The following is a 19494-nucleotide window of genomic DNA, read 5'->3' as shown; positions in this document are numbered from 1 at the left end:
TTAAGGTGAGCAACACGGAGGAACCTATGAAAAAGGAATTTTTTAATAAATTTTGAAATGGCTGTGTTCAAATTATTAAATTAACTCTATCTCTCTCTCTCTCTGTATATATATATATATATATATATATAAGTTCGAAATGAAGAATAAAACAAAGAAAAATTATAGACATATGAAAAAAAGGGGGTGGGAAATAATAAGAAACAACATATTATTTAAAAAAAAAAAAAAAAATGAAATTTTAATTAAAAAACCGGAAAAAAAAGATATAATCTTTTCTTCAGCCCACACGATTATATCTGCAAAACAGAGTGCTTTCTGATATTGTATCAATAAAGCCAAAGCAAAATATATTAATACAATAGTGTGAGGAGCACTCAAAAAATTTTTTTATAAAATAACTACATAAAAATAGATCATAAAAAGTAAAAATAACATGTAAAAACAGATAATATATATATATATATATATATATATATATATATATATATATATATAATGAAAAGTCCTTGTGACCATTCGAAGTGATCTAAAGGAACAAATCGGAAATAAAACCATCTCACAAAGGATGGATGTTACAATCCTAATGTAAATTAATATATTTTTATTTTAGTAATAATAATAGAAATTAATATTTTTTTAAAACCATCAACCATAAGACAAAGTAACGATATTTATATTATAAGCGTTTAGTAGTCATACATATGTTCAATAATATGCTCATTAATTGTGTAATTGTTTTAATGGAATTTGTATAAATCCTTTCATTATAAACTGTGAAATAATTTAAAGTTATTCCTTCAAAATATTTAAAGTTATTTCCAAAGTCTTCTTGAAATTAAAGACTCAAACTCAATTAAAATTTGCTTAAACTTAGAAGACAGGTTTTATAGAAAGTTTTACTTTGTTATTGTATGTTAAAAGTATATCTTTCGGATTCAGTATCATAATACCTATCTTTTAAAATCTATGCCTTCAAGTCTTTTAAAGCATTTAGATTTTTAAGTTAATTTGCTATCTCAAACAAATCCCGGTAACCACTTAAATTTATCTCAATTATTTTAAATAATTTTCAAATGAAAAATTCGCCTACAGCATTTTATAAGCTATGTTTTTTTTTCTCGAAAGAATTAGCCATTTGATATCAAAAATAACCTTACCATTTAGAAGATTTTCAAAAATTATAACTCTAACTTTTTAATCCCATTTCGATTATATCTTAAGCTCAAAATATATCCATCTCCCTGAAAACAAAATAAATAAACAAAAAAGTTGTGATTACCTTATTACTATCACTGGCTACCCATTGGTCAAGTGCTTTTTCTCTCTGGATTTAACTCATTTAAACGCCAAGTTTCAAAAATCATGGATTGCAAAAACCGTCTCAATTGATGTTTGCCGTCGGATTGGTTTTCAAATCCTGGCTATATAGTAGGTGTTTCAAGATGTCACTAAATAATTTTCCTTCTTCTGTGTTCCTATTTATATTGAAATCACTGTCAAGACAATAATAATACGTTAATAATAAAACGAATATAAAATTACTTTAAATTATTATTATGTAAATACATTAATAATGACTGCTGGTGAAAAGAAAAAGAAAAAAGGAATTCTAAAAGAATTATCAAGAACCGGTCGCCATAGTAACGCATGCAATGACGACGCATGCGCACTGTTTGCTATTACTTTTGAACACAATTGAAAAGTTTGATGAGGTCCAGATAAAGTGTGCACACCATAAAACTCAAAACAAGAATCATTTTTACCAATGGGTAATAAATATATCAGCAAAGAAATATCTGGGGAAACCAATTTATAAATTTTTAAGGAAAATTATTAGGTAGAAATGTATTATGAAAACTTATTTTTCTTTTGACAACTCGTTACATGATGGTTTTAAATCTTTGAGGAACTGTTTTAGAACTGCAAAACTTTTTTGAGAAATTTATAACATTACTCAAAATTGGTAAGATGAATCTCTGATGAATTGAAATAGTTTATTTTTCCTCCTGCTCCAAAGACCTTTCATTCAAAATTCGATTTGCTATAAATATTTTACGGAAAATGCAAGATTAATGGAAGGCGATAGAAGTAATAAGAATAAAAGCAATCGAAGCAAGAATGCTTCAAATAAAAAGGAAAATTCAGATATTATTCTTTTTCGCTTCATAGAAAATAGAATAATTCGCTTAATCAAACACAAGAAGAATTTCTTAAAGTTAAAATGAAGGTTTCAGAAATCCAAGAACACACTCAATAACAATAAAAAAGAACAGTTCTGTTCGTAAAGTCTTGCAGCATAAATGGTATTATCTGATAAGTGCGCACTTAATTTGGTTCATTGTTGATGTCAAGTCTGAGGATGACGCATATATTAATGAACAAGATTCGCTCAAAAATTATAAAGTTTGAGTTTTTTTTTTTCTTTTTTTTTTTGAAAATTTTTAAAGAAAAATATTAAAAATAACTACAAAGATAAAAAAAAAATTCAAATTTTAAAAAAAAAAATCGATTTATTATACTCCACATCTTCTACGATATGCAAGATATTTTAGTAAACGCATTTAATGTTTATAACAATCGCATTGATGCTACTGTTAAATCAGATATTTATCGAAAATTGATAATAAAATAACCTCAATATTTTCAATATTAGCTATATTTTCAATTTTTCAATATTGCTTATTTATTTTCAATATTAACCAATATTGAATTATTATATTTTCAATATTGGTTGTTGTATTTGGATTTCATTAACATCGTTCATTACGAACATTTTGTAATTTTTCAAAATATTGAGGAGAAAAAATGTTACTGATGAGCTGGAAATGGTTAACGTCGCCATAGTGATATTTCGAAGTATTTTCTTAGCTGCGCGCTTCTTACTTTTAAAGTGTAAAAACAACTGCATGAAGAAAAAAGTTTTTGCTAATCTTACGAAAAAATATAGGTTAAGATTTAATTTATTGATTTAAGGGTGGGTTTACGGGTGGAAATTTTAGTATAAAGAACAAGAAACGGAAATGTATAAGAACGAACGTATAAGGAAGCAAAACGAACGAATGAAATGCCCAAGAACCGTTATGATATGAAATGGTATTGTTTCAACGAACAGTTGTTTTAGTTATTGCAAATTTTAAAAGTTTACTTGTGAGCTCAGTTATTCAGTTTAGTGAGAACTATTAGCAGCTATAATATTTTTTCAGCCATATGAAAATGGCTGAAAATGGTTTTGGAGTGACTCAAATAGCAGCATTTTTATATAAAAAAAAACTAAGCGCGATAAAATTAAAATTTTTTGGAGGTGCGTAACATGGGCTGAGTTCTCAATATAATATTTTTTTAAAAAAATGGCATGTTAGAAATTAATGTATGTAAGTTGGGTTATTATATAAGACAAAATGAAAAGGCAATGAGGTGTATAAAGGAACTGTGCTTGTAAATTGGTAAAGGATATGACAAACGGCTGTAACCAACTAGTAATTAAAGTAATGATATACCTGCAAGTGACGTAGTGTTGGTGTTTCGAACCTAATTGGCTGTTGAAACAGGGCATTTGTTTACGATAGCAACTGTTCTTTCTATTCTATTTCGAGTATACCAAGACTGTCAAGCATTAATTCTCCTAAGTGACGCATTCTAAATTCTTTCACAAAGAGTTTTTTCTCAAGGATTTCAATTACTTCACTATATATTTACACAGAGACTTAACACAAAGACAGGTACGAAACCTAATAAGGCATCGAAGTTGCCAGGTACACAAAACGAAAATATATCATGGTTACAATAAGATACGTAAATAACAAGTCTAAGTAAAAGACGTAGACAGGAAAGAATTATATTTCAACTAATTCGATGTGCGATACAGTTCTGTATTCAATTTACTTAGCGTTAATTAGCATTCTAACTTATTTAGAGAAGCTTAGCTCAACTTAAATACACCATTTTGCTGATAAAGATTAACTGGGGCTGACGTCATTGATTACATATGTGGGTATGGGAGATCTCTTTCTTGAAGTGTGAGTACCCAATTTCACTTTAAAATTCGTAGAAACTACATAATTAGCTCAAATTTATTTAGCTAAACATTAACAAAATTTCAAACATTTAAAAGCTAAAATTAAAAAAAAATAATTATCATAATCAATAAATTGATACTTCTTGACAACGTAACAGCTTTGAATGAAAATAATAACAAAAACGGATGGTTTATTTAAAAAATTTTAGATCGCAAAACTTAAATCAAAACAGGGAAGCGCACGTGAATATGAAAGCAATTCCAACGGCTAGTTTTATCATCTGAACAAAACAAAAAAATTAAATTTTCGGAAGCTAATTTAATTTTGCTTGTTTATATCCTGCGAGAAAAATTTTAAATTATACGATTTAGAAAGAACAACAACACACTGGCGAAATAAGAGGAAGAAAAAAAGAACGTTACTTTGTATCTCTCGCCCCAATTCAACGCCAACTGTACGCAGTTGCATCATAATTTAGTCCAAACTTCATCTTTTAATTTAATTAGACTTTTCTGGTGCTTCTCGCCAAAGAATTAAGGGGATCGTTATAAAGTGGATTAAGCTACGGTGATATAAAAAAAAGTAAAATTTCAGAAGTGCCGAGAGCCAAGGTGATAAATATTTATGCGAAGCTGAATTACCACATTCACGAAGTGTTGAAGCTTTTGCTTTGGCAGAATTCTTTAAACGGGTTACAACATGTTAAAAATGTGATACTATCCTCCCAAATTAATTTAGAAATAGAAAAACATCTTGATGTAAAAGAGTTTTCTTTCTTTGCACTTAACACCTTGGTTACTATATTAATTGTAGCTTTTATTTTATTAATTTTTTTTTGGAATTGTGGCGAAATTCTCGTATTATTCTTTCTTGCTTAAAAATGCTCGTGACTTAGAAAAAGAACTTTCAGTTCTTTGATATTTAAATCGTGACAAACAGTACTTGATGTTTGTGGAGCTATAAATAAATCATTAGGCTTTTTTTTAAAAACAATGAAATGTTATTTATATATTAATACTGGCTGTTGAATCCGATGTTGCTCAGAACGAGTTGTTTAAGCAATCTTTATAAACCTTATGGAATTCTAGATAATTAGTAGGGGAGAGTGGGGTCAATTGTAGCATTTTTTACTTAACTATTTTTAACTAACAAAAATATTAGTATTAATTGACAGACGAGTAAAGTAGACTATCCTCTACTAGAAAAAAATACTTTATTTTAAATGTTATTATATTAGTTATTAACAATTTTTGACAGTCGTGCACTTGTTACAATTGTCCCCACTTACGGGGTCAATTGTAACAGTTCATAAATTCAACTAAAACATAGTTAATTACACATGTTATCATAGTTGTGATATATTTTTTTAATCAAAATAGTAGTGATATTTTAGGAGTAAAAATAATAATGAGCAGAGACCTAAAGGGTTAAACTTTTAACTTTAAGGGGTTAAAAATTTTAATTTATGCTGTGAAAGGTGACAAATAAAATAAGGCACATGCAACATAATATAAATGATATAGGCAACTATTGGTGGTTCTTAAAAAGTTTGTAAACATAAGATTATTTATTTTCAGCTGTTACAAAGGTCCCTTTACTTATTGTTACAATCGTCCCCAAGACGCCATTTCAGCTTCATTTGTTAAAAACAATGCTAGTTAATTAGCAAAACTGATTCTTTTTTATTGAAATGTTAATTAAGGTGTCCACTTACATATTCGGTTAACAATTTTTATTTGTTTAAACAAAATTACTTTGTTACAATATAATAATCTAATATCAAAAAAAGTACTTTCGTAGCTTGAAAATATCTTTTGTGATGTAACTCTTTCAAAAGTACATAAAAATGGTTGCCAGCAGGGGTGTTCATGTAGATTTATTAAATACACCTTGTGCGCCACCTAGGAACTAAATCTAGAACCCAACACTCGAAATTTTTGCTCTGTCACAATCGTACCCTGTTACAATTGACCCCACTCTCCCCTACTAATGATATCTCTATTTCTTAACTGTTATAGAGGGAGCCGCGATGGCACAGGGGATAGAGCGGTCTCCTTCCAATTAGGTGAGCCGGGTTCGAATCCCAGCGATGGCTCATTGATAACAATTCCGCATCCGGATTGCACCGACCACAGCGTTGATGTGAAATATCCTCAGTGGTAGACGGATCATGGGGTAGAGTTTCCTTGTCAGGCTAACCGTGGGTGGTTCTCGTGCTCTTCCTCTCCTTGTAACGCAAATGCGGGTTAGTTCCACTATAAGTTCTCCACGAAGGCAAGTTTCTCCTAATGCTTGATCAAGGAGTTCCCTTGTCTTCTGGATTGGATTCAAAATTACAAAGCTACTGACATTAGTAGTCGTAAACCCAAAAACTGGGTCGGCAGCTCAACGAGGGTTATAAAATCAAATAAAAATGTTTTGGAGGAGAAAAGAACAATACTATACTGCCGCCCTCCTACAAATGAATATTGAAGAAGTACTGAGTGCATGAAAGAAACTCTACGTTTCTTAATATATTCTAATCTGCCTATCTTTCTAACAAATGTATTTTTACCTTGAATGATCAAAATTAAGAGAATGTCGACTTTCTCAGGTGAATGTCAACATTCACGTAGTCACTTTTTTTTAAATGTCCGAAATTTTTTGTTATATCCAATTATATATTAATTTATTCGTTGGCATTATTACATTAATTCGATATTTTAATATCGGCTGAGGATAGATTAAGAGAAGCATCAGTGTTCGGAGTACCAATTAAATGCATACTAGACAGTGGCAATTGACGTTAAAAAATCAATAATGTAGGGCATACCGGGCAAATGAATACCGGGAAATGGCATTGAACCTTAAAAAAACATTGATATAGGTGTGTATATACATACCAGGACCACATTCCACATTGTGTATAGGACATACCGGGCAGTGGACCTTAACTAGACCAAGTATATATTTCGAACATTTACCAAAGCGACTATGTGATTGTCAACATTGACCGGTGAACGTCAACAACTACCACTGTTTATTTAATATTAATTTGCAATATAATGTATTTTTCTAATGAAACAATACATTTTATTTAGCAAATTGAAAAAATTCTAGCATTAATGGAATTAGAGCAAAATTAAGTACCAAATTAATGTGCCAAATTAATTTCAACTAAAAATATAATCTGCTTTATAAAATGCTATAAACCCAATTTGTAAACAATTTTTTGGATTTTTAAATCTTGACATGTTTTCGAAATCTTTCTGGTATTAATTATTTCAAACTTATTCGCAACGTTACATTTTTCAAAATGCAGTATTTTTCTGACTTTTCATGGAATAAGTCTTCGCTTAATATTTCAAAAGCAAGATTAACGCCGATTTTTAATAACCAGCAGCCAAAAATCTTTTAAGTTTCTGTAATTAAATCAAATTTGAAATTTCGAAAATTCTTTATTTATATAAATGCCCTGATTCTTGTTTCTTTCTTTCGAAAATAGCACATTTTTTTTTTCCATTTAAATTAACTTTCGTTAATAAATGTGTTTTACTTTTCGTAAACAATTTATTCTAAATTAGCTTTCCTCAAATGTTTTAGTAGAAGATGAGCGGATGTCTCAACGGCGATGAAAGGAGAAAAAAAATATATTACCTTAATTAGGAAAACAAAATCTTGTTAATTATTTAGAGTGACAGAAAGTAATTGTAATGAAAATGTTACATAGAATGCAACATTCGCCTTTCTTGCTTCCCCTTGTTATTTACAGTATTATCTTATAATGAATTTTTGGAGCGATGATTCCGCTACTATTTCTAATTAAAGAAGAGTTTCTTAGAAATCATGAACATTTCTTATATATTCGAATCAATTAAAAAGTTCATTTATACGTTATATTTCTTCGATATCAAAAACAATGATACAGCTCATTCATGTGCTGCATTTCTTATAAATTACAATTAATGAATCAGTTCATTTATGTGTTACATTTCTTAAGTATTAGAATCCGAGAAATCTCGTTAATTCTAATATATAAAAAATGTAGAATATAAGGTATGTCACATTTTAATTTCTATAGGGAATGTAGCATACATTTATATTATATTTTTTTATAAATTAGAATTATTGAAACTTAATTATAATTATCTTATTATCAAAATTTAATTATAATTTATCTTTATTCTACAATTATAAGCATGCATACATATTTTAGCAGCGAACTTTTGTTTCTGTTTTGTTTTTAATTCACAATAAATGGAAAAGTTAATATTATAATCTTTCAATGTAGAAATTATTAAAATTTTATTTAGTCTGAAATTTTTATTTAAATGACAAAAATAATGTTTGTTAAAGATTTAGCCTGAACAATATCAGATAATATGGATTGTGTGATATCTTTTGAAACTGAATTTGTTTTTCATCCGGTTTATAATAAAATTCTTTTTTAATGTTATTTTTGGTGAGGAAATGTTTTAAAGTGAATCTTTCTTTTTTTACCCATTGACCAAATGGGTCTTGTTTTGGGTCTGATGGCATGCGCACCTTATTTGGACGTCGTCACACTTTTCAACTGTATTCAAGAGTAATAGTAAACAGTGCGCATGCGTCATCATTCTATGCATTGCTATGGCGAACGCTGCTGTTTTTATTTTTATTTCCAGCTTTTTATTTTCACTAGTAGGTATTTTTAATGTATTTACATAATAATAATTTAAAGTATTTTTGTAATCTTTTTATTATTAATGTATAATGACTGTCTTGACGGTGGTTTCAATATAAATATAAATACTGGAGAAGGAAAAGTATTTTGTGACGTCTTGAAACACGTACATAGGTAGGATTTGAAAACCAATTCGACGACAAACATCAATGGAGACAGTTTTGGCAACCCATGATTTGAAATGTTGTGGAGTTCAACGAAGACAATCCTGAAAGAAAAAGCATTTGACCATGGGGTGATCATAATAAGACAATCACAACTTTTTCCATTTTTTTTTTTAAATTTTCGCCCAATCTTAAGAAATCAATTTAATTTCTTTTTTCTATTCTTTTTTTCTTTTTAAAAAAAAAGAATTTTTTCAGTGAACTATAGTTTGTTGATTTGCCTATTTTACTTAATTTTCAGGTGCTCTTCAAGTGAATACGGGTGTTGCAATCTGAAGCCTCGTTAGGTGACCCTTTCTTCTTTCATATTGAAATTGTTAACTTGGGTAAGTAACATTTAATCCAATCTATTTTTCTTTCTTTCTTTTTATTCAAGAAACTATTTCTAAAGTGAATAACTGAAATGTTTGAGCAGATTCCAGGTTTTTTTCCCATTACACCGCGTGGTAGTTAGTTATCGACAATGTCCACCCCCATCTATGAAAAGGTACTCCACTATAGAATCGAGTTAACATATCTTATATACTAGTGAATTGGAATTGTATATTTATAGTGGTAGATATACTACAGTACTCACCCACCAGAATTATATCTGTGTTAGAATTAGATGAACGGATACCACTAGCTGATTCATTGCTGTTTTGTGAGTACCCGGGAGAGCTGTATTAAGATCACCGTACTTTTTGAGTGCTGATCGTGAGAGCTGTGTTAAGTTCACGGTCGCTCCTTTAGCAGTCGAGTGTATACGTTGAACGTCGTGTGTGCTCGAGACTGAGAAGAAACAGCCTGAGGAGGAAAATGTCACAGTCACAAGTAGCAAGTCAATTGTTCAATGTGTACCATCCATCGACGTATGCCTGTTCAAATCGAAGTGGGTGTTTCTACCAAGGTAGGCGTGTTCACATCACGTCCGAAGGTCACCAATATGGGGAGAATAATTATTGACCATGTCAACCTTCATCTATGAAAAGGTACCACACCATAGAATCGAGTTAACGGGTCTTATATACTAGTGAATCGGAATTACATTTTGTAGTGGTAGATACACTACAGTTTAATTAAATTACAAGGGGGTAAGTCTCCTGTTGGCTGTCTCTCATAACCCCAATGATCTTTTAATATCGAACACGAAGTCAAAAGCGTAATAATAATAGTACAGGTAAATATCTTTAACTTAGGGATGTAAAAATATTTATAGGAAAACTATACCCTTATGACTTATATTCAGAAAGGAGTAAAGTGATTATACCTAACCATGCGATTTAAATAAGATTTAAATGGATACTTGTAAGCGATATCACGCGTGTGTGTCGAACTTGATTGGCTTCGAAGTTAACAAAACCCACGCTTTACCTACGATGACGCCACTGGCATATATCCAATTTTTGACTAAAGGAATAGTTTGCTTAATGATGTTAACTTTAATTGCTTGGTTGGTGGGTGTATGTATATGAGATCTATTAGTTACTCAGATTTGTTTTTAAGTTTTGATTAAATAGCTTAGTTTTTCAAAACTCTTCCAACTTGTAATTATTATTTTACTACCACTTAATAAAATTTTTGCTGATGACCTTACAAAACTGACAGTCATGAGGTGCATTGTATTAGTATAACTAATGTTGACTCTTGTATTTTTCAACTCTGTATTAAACTCAGCTCAATACTATATTTAAAAATGTCCATGGATTTGAAGTTTTTTTAAATCTTTATTTAAATTGATTTCGTTAGAAAGTAATTTAAATTACATTTTTACATTAAAAGAACTAGATCTAAAATTTATCCAACTATTCTACTTAGTTTTAAATTGTGGAATTTACTAAATGCTGTTATAAGTTGGAATTTCTTTTACATCTTTAGGTTTTGTTTTGAATTTTAATGAAAAAAAATTTTTTTGAACTCAATCGAAGTAAATAAAAATCCTGATTAAATATTAATTGGAGGAAATTAATTAATGGAAATTATGGAACTTTTCCTAATGACACAAACTAAAAAGCGTTGGATAAATTATTTATGCGCAGTATAAAAGTTCTAAAGATTTGGTTCGTAATTTTTAAATGCAGTATTTTGAAAGCAGTATATATGAAGAGATGTGATTTCATTTAAAGGAATTTTTTATAAAACTTAATCAAATATTATTGAATCTTTCAAATGAAGGTACTCAAATAATTTTTTTTCAATTCATGAAATGTACGTCTGTTTTTCAAATTAAATCCCTTAAAAGCTATATATATTCTACTCAGCATTTATTAGAAGATGTGCTAATAAATGTTAAAACATTTTACTCTTAAAATAATTCATGTGTATAAAAGCTATATAAATTCTACTCTGCATTTATTAGAAGATGTGCTACTAAATGTTAAAATATTTTACTCTTAAAATAATTCATGTGTATGAAAGCTATATAAATTCTACTCAGCATTGATTAGAAAATATTAAAACATTTTACTCTTAAAATAATTCATGTGTATAAAAGCTATATAAATTCTACTCTGCATTTATTAGAAGATGTGCTACTAAATGTTAAAACATTTTACTCTTAAAATAATTCATGTGTATAAAAGCTATATAAATTCTACTCTGCATTTATTAGAAAATATTAAAACATTTTACTCTTAAAATAAATCATGTGTATAAAAGCTATATAAATTCTACTCTGCATTTATTAGAAGATGTGCTACTAAATGTTAAAACATTTTACTCTTAAAATAATTCATGTGTATAAAAGCTATATAAATTCTACTCTGCATTTATTAGAAAATATTAAAACATTTTACTCTTAAAATAAATCATGTGTATAAAAGCTATATAAATTCTACTCTGCATTTATTAGAAGATGTGCTACTAAATGTTAAAACATTTTACTCTTAAAATAATTCATGTGTATAAAAGCTATATAAATTCTACTCTGCATTTATTAGAAGATGTGCTACTAAATGTTAAAACATTTTATTCTTAAAATACTGAATATGTACAAAAGCTTTATAAACTCTGTTCTACATTAGTTAGAAGATGTGCTACTAAATATGATATTAAAACATTTATTTTTAAGATAATGCATGTGTATAAGAGCTTATATAAAAAGAAAACTACTATTACCTTAAGGATCTTTCTTTGATCTAGAGCAGGGGTTTCCAACTTACATGAGGATGCGGGCCACAATTAAAAACACTAATCAAATGGCGGGCCACAACTTTATCAAAATTTTATGAAGGACTTTTTTATGTTTAAAAGAACATTAAATATTACTGTCAGATTTTTAATAAGTTGTACGAAACGAAAGTACTGAATTACAAATGAAAATGAGAAGTAGATTTTTAAAAATATTTAATTTTTATTAGTAATATTTTTAAAAATATTAAATAAATAATAAAAATTCGGGCTACAATAACTTTAATGTGTCCCTATGTATTAAACAAATAATGTGCAAAAGATATCTAATTGTAAAGATATAAAACTTTAAAAAGGTTGGTATTAAAACTTACACAGTAGCACACAAAATATTCAATGAGAAAATTGAGATTTGTTTCCTGCAACTACCAGAGAATAGATATTTACATTTAAAATTTACAAATGTGTGTGTAAATATTTTCTTCCAAAATGAGTGAGTGGTTTCAAAAAGTTGAAATTTATAAACACACAAATGTATAATTCAGATATGAGTGTTTTTTTATATATATATGTGTTTATCTTTCTGAAATTTCAACTGAGGGTTATTAAAAAAAAGTTTTAAAAAAATAAGAAAATGTAAACCAATTAACAAATAAAACTAGTGTTTTTTTTCTTCGTTTTTTAACCTTCAGAAATTTGATGCAAGAAAGGAAATGAACCATAAAGTTAAAGAAATATGTAAATATTTTCTTACGCAATTATTTATAATAGGAAGATTTATTTATAAGTTATTCGCAATTTTAATAAATTTTAATTCATAAAACATACTTAATCCAAAATAGGAAATAATACATACATTTAATTTCCTTTAATGAAAAATTATTACAAAATAGGAACTACTACAAAATAAGACCAACTACAGGACTAACTTATAGGATAAACTACAAAATATGAAGGGAAAAAAACAAAATAAAAGGATTCCATAAAAATAGATTTTATATATAACAATAATAACATTTTTCTTAAAAATTAATTTTATGTAAAAAATATGTTATGTATAAAAATAACTTTAAAAAAATATTTTTATAGAAACTGTAGAGACGTCACATCGATCGGTAAAGTAACTACTCAAGGTAAATCACATAGTGGGACGAAACCGAAATACTAGTGTAGTTAACTGCTTTCAGTGACAAGCAAATACCTGCTTAATTATTATTCCGATTTATTCTGTTAATGTTATTAACCGCTTCTTTTACCAATTCTTTTGAAGAAAGAAAAATGCAAAAAATCAACATATTTTTTTTTTATTTTAGTAATAAATACATGGAAGTAAAACGAAACACAATACGCGATTTTTAAGTTGAAATTTAAATGTTTTTTATGTGTAAAAAATATTTAATTGACCATCAGTTTACTATTCCGAGTTATCTCGGGCAAATGAAAAAAAGTTAAGTGTTAGTCTTTGTATATGTTCACATTTTCATGATGTGAAAAATCATCTGCATTACTGCACGAACGTCATTTTTTTTACTCTTTTTTTTCTACGCAAATTCAGCAACCATTGCATATACAATCACACAAAACACGTGAACAGTCCCACAATCCAACAGCAAAACTCTCAAACAAAACTTGGCAAACTTCCGATCACAGATTGTTTTTTATTTATTTATTTCTGTTTCCGGTTCAGTAAAATTGGGATAAAACACAACGATCTGACAAATTCTGCTAGGACCGAGATTTCTCGGGATTATAAATATTTGCAATCTATGCATAAACGAGTTAACTCGGGATAATAAATATTTGCAATCTATGCATAAACGAGTTAACTCGGGATAATAAATATTTGCAATCTATGCGTAAACGAGTTAAATCGGGATAATAAATATTTGCAATATATGCATAAACGAGTTAAATCGGGATAATAAATATTTGCAATCTATGCAGAAACGAGTTAACTCGGGATAATAAATATTTGCAATCTATGCATAAACGAGTTAACTCGGGATAATAAATATTTGCAATCTATACATAAACGAGTTAATTCGGGATAATAAATATTTGCAATATATGCATAACCGAATTAACTCGGGATAATCAGGAAGAGGTTAATACCAGTGGTGATAAACTATAACAACTATGTCTTTTGGTAAAAGTAATAAAAATCAAATTATCCGGTACTTCTAACGCTGAAATTAAATATTTTAGGGTTTAAGTCCTACAGTCTCTGGCCAAATTATTGGACGCACAAAAATATTCTATGTAAAATCTTAACTATCAGGTGATACTATAAGGCTTTATTGTTTTTACGCGACTGAAACCGGTTTGCATTTGTTTACGTTCGTGTATCAGTTGGTTAACATTGTAATGCAATACCATAAAAATAAATACAGATAGGAAGTATATTAGAAATCTCCTGAATAAAACCCCAATACGTGTATGTTTAAATATAAAAGTATTGCCTATAAACTCGTGCAAAATATGTCTTTATTAAACAACTACAGTGTGTCTAATTTTTATAATATACTCATATTACCTGCTATAATAAATATTCTATATAATAAATTCTATATTCTATATATTCTATAATATAAATATTCTATATTCATACCTGATATAATAAATATTCTATATTTATAAAATATATCGTCTAATTTAATCAATCGTCCAATATATATTATATATCGTCTTATTTAACCCATTGATACAAGAACGTAAACAAGTGATACCGGTTTCAGTCGCTTAAAATTAATAAAGCTATTTACAGTAGGGAACCGATTATCCGGAACGATCGGGACCATCGCTATTCCGGATAATTGATTTTTCCGGTTTTCTGAATCTCTACAAAAAGCCATTTTTTTATTGTTAAACCCAACTAAAAAAAAAGAACATATTTGGAAATAATCTTAAAAAGAAGAAAAAAACGATGAAGTAATACTCTAATGAGTATTTCCAAAATGATGGCAAGGTAAACAAACATCTTTAAAAAAAGAACGAAAAATCCTGAAATCTTATGAGGAAAAACGCATTTTTTTGAAAAAAAAATGGCTGGAAAATTTATCGAATTTCGTTCCGGTTTTTTGATCTTCCGGTTTTCTGATTTACGGATAACGGGTTCTGTACTGTAATATATACTGATAATTAAAAATTTACCTAGAATCTTATAGGGCGTCTAATAATTTTAACAGGGACTGTATGAATGGTATACAGTTGAGTGGTTTTTCATACAACGTTGTTTTAACGATCGCCCGGAACGAAGAAAATATGAATTTGTAACGAATAATTCGATTTAAGGTTATATTAATACCGATATTCAAGGAATCGGTATTCACTAGTTTCCTCGTTTCACAATAGCATGCAATCCTCAGTTTTTAAAGTAATGACATTTTTAGGGTGCCAGAGCTTCAAAAAAAAAGACGTCAACATTCTTTCTACTTTTCTTTTTTTCACATCGAAGCATTCATTGTTTTTGTTTTTCCAAAGTATTTGAATGAAGAAAAAAAATTGCGTAAAAAAATATTTCTCAATCTTACTGGATTTTTTTCTTTCTTCATTCTTATTGTAAAGGCTCGAAAGAAATAGAAGAAAACAGCCATCTCCCTAAGAAATACAATATCATTTTGCTTTCTGTTGGCTTTTTTCCAAAATGGCAGCGGATTCCACTCGTTTTATGCTTTCTACAGAAAAATAAAAAATAAAAATAATATTTTTTTTATATTTAGAATATTGTTTCTTTCTCTCTCTTTTTGCCATTCTTAATAAAATATTTCTGTGGAAAATTATACGGGGGTGAGTTTGAAAGCATTATAAAATGCCGAATTTTTATTGATATCAATATTTCAGATTTGTAATCTTTCAAAAATAAGGAAAATATGAAACGTACAATCTTTTTTTCAGATTGTATATATATATATATATATGTTCAAAATGTAGAGAAAACATGGAAAAATTACAGAACAATGAAAAAAGGGAAAAAGAAAAATAATAATAAAAATAGTAGTAAAAAAATATGGCTATATTGATACAATATTAGAAAGCACTCTTTTTTGAGGATGTAATCGTGTGAGTTGATGTAAAGACTTTTTTTAATTTTTAGTTTTTAATTTTTTTTATTATTATTTTTCTTTTTCCCTTTTTTCATTGTTTTGCAATTTTTCTAAGTTTTCTGTACATTTTGAACTTATTTTATGAGTTCTATTTACTTGCAACTTATGCGCAGTAAATAAAGCTTATTGTTTTTCTTAATTTTCTTCGTTTTTTTTCATTTTGTCCTTTTTGTATGTATCTATTGTGCTATATATATATATATATATATATATATATATATATACATATATATATATATATATATATATATATATATATATATATATATATATATATATATATATATATATATATATATATATATATATATATATATATATATATATATATATATATATATATATATATATAATGTGTGTTACGGTCAATGTGAATAGTCTGTTATTAATACTAACCGGTCAACATCAATAATAACCAATGAAGTTTAGACAATGTTTTTCTTTCACATTTTTATTGGGGGTTTCCGTATTGTGATCTGTCACGCCAACTGAAATCGCCGAGGATTGCCGAATTGGTTTTAAACTGGAATTTTTTTTTTTTTAAAATTCATGTAGATGTTTGCCGGGAGTGGCTACGACTTCTATATACCCTTCGCAGAGATATACACAATATACTAATATACCACAATACACTAATATTTTTTACAGTGTAGGGAATATCCCACTTTGGAATGCTACTCCACCTACAACAAGTGTAGTTTATTACAATACAGTTCAATTTCAAACTGTGACTATTACCCTTTTCAAGCTGTTCTAATAGAGTTGTTAATATTCGGTAACAGAATTTCAATCAGCAGTTCCCTTTAGCACTTCTCACTTTTTTTTTCTAGAGCAAAGTCGATGATTTCGCAGCTAAAACTGTCAAGTCTAAATTAAGAACTCAATAGGTTAACTCTTTAGTTCCATTGGAAAGTTGATGGAGAATTCGCTGTGATGACGACCCCACATCATTCCTGAAACTTAAAAGGCATCGAAATTTTATTCATTCTCTCGAAGAAACCTGCTACGAACAGCAATCTAATTAAAGCTTCCTTCCGACTTAAATTAGCAACTCAGGCTAATAACTCATGAAAAGTCCCCCGTTATGTAGATTTCGGAACAATGGAACGACTAAAGATTCGAAAAATGTCTTATTCTACAAGAAGGAAGGAACAAAAGGTTACAGTTGTTGAGAAATATATATGACTACCCCAGTTTTGGCCTTTTTACTTTGCAACATAAATATCCCGAATTAAAAAGTAATTACTTATACACGTTGTTTCTGTGCGATAAGCGTTTATGGCTTTCTTTTGTGTCCTACTTCTTTCTATTCTGTTCAAAAATAAATTTATAATGCGGAAATAATTTGAAGAGTAAATGAAATATAATAAATTTTTAAAAAAATGACGAAATATGTACAGGCTTAATCGGTCGTTGTTTATAGTAATCACGTTTATTGAAAGGATGTTACGAGTTGTTACTCTAGTTGCTTATTTGGGTAAATAGAAAAGTAATTTTTTAGAGAGTTGTTGTTGAAATATGTGGATAAATGTTTTTTGAAAGTTCTAATTTGAAATTAACACTATATTTAAGAAAATTATTTTAATTTTGATTGTAAAAAAAAATTCTGAAGGTATGCCAGAATTACAATATCTTCATAATATCTGAAGAAAATCTAGATTATTCTTAATTATTTTTTTACCCATTGGCAATATGGAATACCCATACAGTACCTTAGAACTATAGGCCTATAATAGTACAAGAAAGTATATAGGGCAATCATATCCCCGATAGCAGAATTAACGGAGTGAATTTGCAGTTCTTTCTTCATAAATCTCTTTGGAATAGAATGATTAATAGTAATAAATGGAAAAATATCTTTCTTTCAGTCCAATCCTCATTAAATTCGCTAAAAATCACAGTCCTCAAAAGGAATCATTAGGCCATTTTTCCTACATCATACAATAACTGCAACAAGATATTTTGAAGTTCGGCATGACTTTGATATTATACACAATGCCTTGCTGGATTCACTTGGTTCATTTTTGGAAGATGTTTCTTGACTCGATCAAGCAGTCGCAATATTTGATTTTTTGCAGGAGTATTTTGATGATCGTTTTATTGCTCTAAACTTCATGAGCCATACATGAAAAAGCATGAATTGGCCACCCTATTCACTTGATTTGAATCCTTGAGATTTCGTTCTGTGGAGACTGTTAAACGTAGAGGTGTGCTAACAAAAGCACCAAACTCTTGCGGACGTCTGGCATTTTGTTTGTAATGCTTGTGAGTCCATTTGAAGAGGGACATTGTTACACATCAATGCAAATTTTGTTTTGAGACTACGGCATATTATTCTTGCAAAGAGCAGTTATATTGAAGATTTTGTTAGTTAGTAATTGTCTACCAGAACCACGTAGTGTCGAAATTCTGAACTATTATTAGACGCACTATAAGAGTCTATGTGAAATCTTAATTATCAGGTAATACTATACTGCATTATTGTTTTTATGCAACTGAAACCGGTTTGCAGTTCTTTACGTTCGTGTATCAATGGGTTAAATTAGACGATATGTAATATAAATTCGACGATTGGATAAATTGGACGATATATTATATAAACATAGAATATTTATTATATCAATTATTATATTAGTATATTATAATAATGAGACTAAATTATTTGACGCACTGTAGTGTTTTAATAATGGCATGCTTTGCACGAGTTTATAGGCAATACTTTTATATTTAAACATACATGTAATGGGGTTTTATTCAAGAGATTTTTTATATACTTCCTATCTATATTATATAAAACGCTAATACGTATGTATCAATAAAACCGATGATATTTCTTTTCTCGCATTGGCAACAGTTTTCATTTTTAATTGATAGGCTTCGGCGCGCAAGAGCACGTAGTGAGCATCATATGGCTAATCTATATTATATAAAACGCTGATACGTTTTAATTGATAGGCTTCGGCGCGCAAGAGCACGCAGTGAGCATCATATGTCTAATCGGGTGAATTCTCACCGAATTATCAAAAAAATTCTCACAAAATTATCTTCATCGAATACGATGCTTTACATCCGGCGTTCAGTACTATTTCATATTGTTTTACAACACATGGTTTTAGCCCTCTGGTGGGAAAGACTTTAAAACAAAACTTACAACAGTTACTCTTCTCAAAAACTGAAATTTAGAATAGTGTGATTAAGAAAAATACGTGAACTGTTTGCAATTTCAAATTAATATTGAAATGCACAGGTTTAGAATTTTCTACAGTGAAAAGTTTTCGGAACTTCAGTGTTCAAAAAAGTATACAAAAGCTAGACGTTAAGAACGTATCCAATGAGCGAGCAAAGCGAGCATATGATTGCGAAGCAATCCGAAATGAACTGCGAAAGCAGTTCCGGGG

General features: G+C 28.7%; 1 protein-coding gene across 3 annotated transcripts in view; it reads left to right on the top strand.

Moving 5' to 3' along the window:
- The window catches only part of LOC107440417 (uncharacterized), a 789850-nt gene that overhangs the window by 386812 nt on the left and 383544 nt on the right, over nt 1–19494 (top strand). For all 3 annotated transcript variants that reach the window (XM_087157952.1, XM_087157951.1, XM_087157953.1), the window contains one exon: nt 9127–9211. The gene's annotated coding sequence lies outside the window, so the exon portion shown is untranslated. The remainder of the gene's footprint in view (nt 1–9126; nt 9212–19494) is intronic.

The sequence above is a fragment of the Parasteatoda tepidariorum genome, chromosome 2 (genome assembly GCF_982258835.1).
Source record: "Parasteatoda tepidariorum strain Cologne lab strain chromosome 2, Ptep-v5.0, whole genome shotgun sequence".
Classification (NCBI taxonomy): domain Eukaryota; kingdom Metazoa; phylum Arthropoda; class Arachnida; order Araneae; family Theridiidae; genus Parasteatoda; species Parasteatoda tepidariorum.
The sequence above is the reverse complement of the archived record's forward strand: the minus strand, read 5'-3'. Positions and strand labels throughout refer to the sequence as shown.